Consider the following 738-nt stretch of genomic DNA (forward strand, 5'->3'; position numbering starts at 1 on the left):
TCATTTATCATCAACAAAAGGGAGGTCAACAGTGCTGATCTTTGCCAGAGGCTTGTTTTCCTGAAAAATAGCACTGGCTATAAGAGCTCTCCTCATCCTTTTGTGATTGCCACCCATCCTCTTCTTTCAATAATCCTTTTGAATAGTCTCCCCTTGCCTAAATCCAGATTTGTTTATTTTGACAAATGCTACAAAATTAGTTTTGAATTGTTTTAGAAATTTAATCAAATTACATTGAAAGGAACACGAAGAAGACATAAAAGAGTAAGGTACGACTTCCAAAGCATGAAGATGGAGAAAGCAAATTCAATCATAAATATACCGTCCAGGAAAAAAATAAAGTGTGGCTCCTGAGTATGCAAATTCCAAGTAGAGTAAAGCCTGAAATATGTTTCTAAAACTCATACATGTAAGTTCTTCAATGTTTTTAAAAAGAAACAGGTTGATTTCTTTTAAGAGCAGGCAGCATTTCTCAGAATGGCAACAAAGCTAAAATCACACACAAAATAGTTTGATATAGTTAACTTAATACATTAAAGTGTTAAATGTATGCATAACAAGGCCAGGCGCAGTGGCTCACGCCTGTAATCCCAACACTTTGGGAGGCCGAGACGGGCGGATCACGAGGTCAGGAGATCGAGACCATCCTGACTAACACGGTGAAACGCCGTCTCTACTAAACATACAAAAAAAAACTAGCCAGGCGAGGTGGCGGGCACCTGTAGTCCCAGCTACACG

The sequence above is a fragment of the Papio anubis genome, chromosome 13 (assembly GCF_008728515.1).
Source record: "Papio anubis isolate 15944 chromosome 13, Panubis1.0, whole genome shotgun sequence".
Taxonomy (NCBI): domain Eukaryota; kingdom Metazoa; phylum Chordata; class Mammalia; order Primates; family Cercopithecidae; genus Papio; species Papio anubis.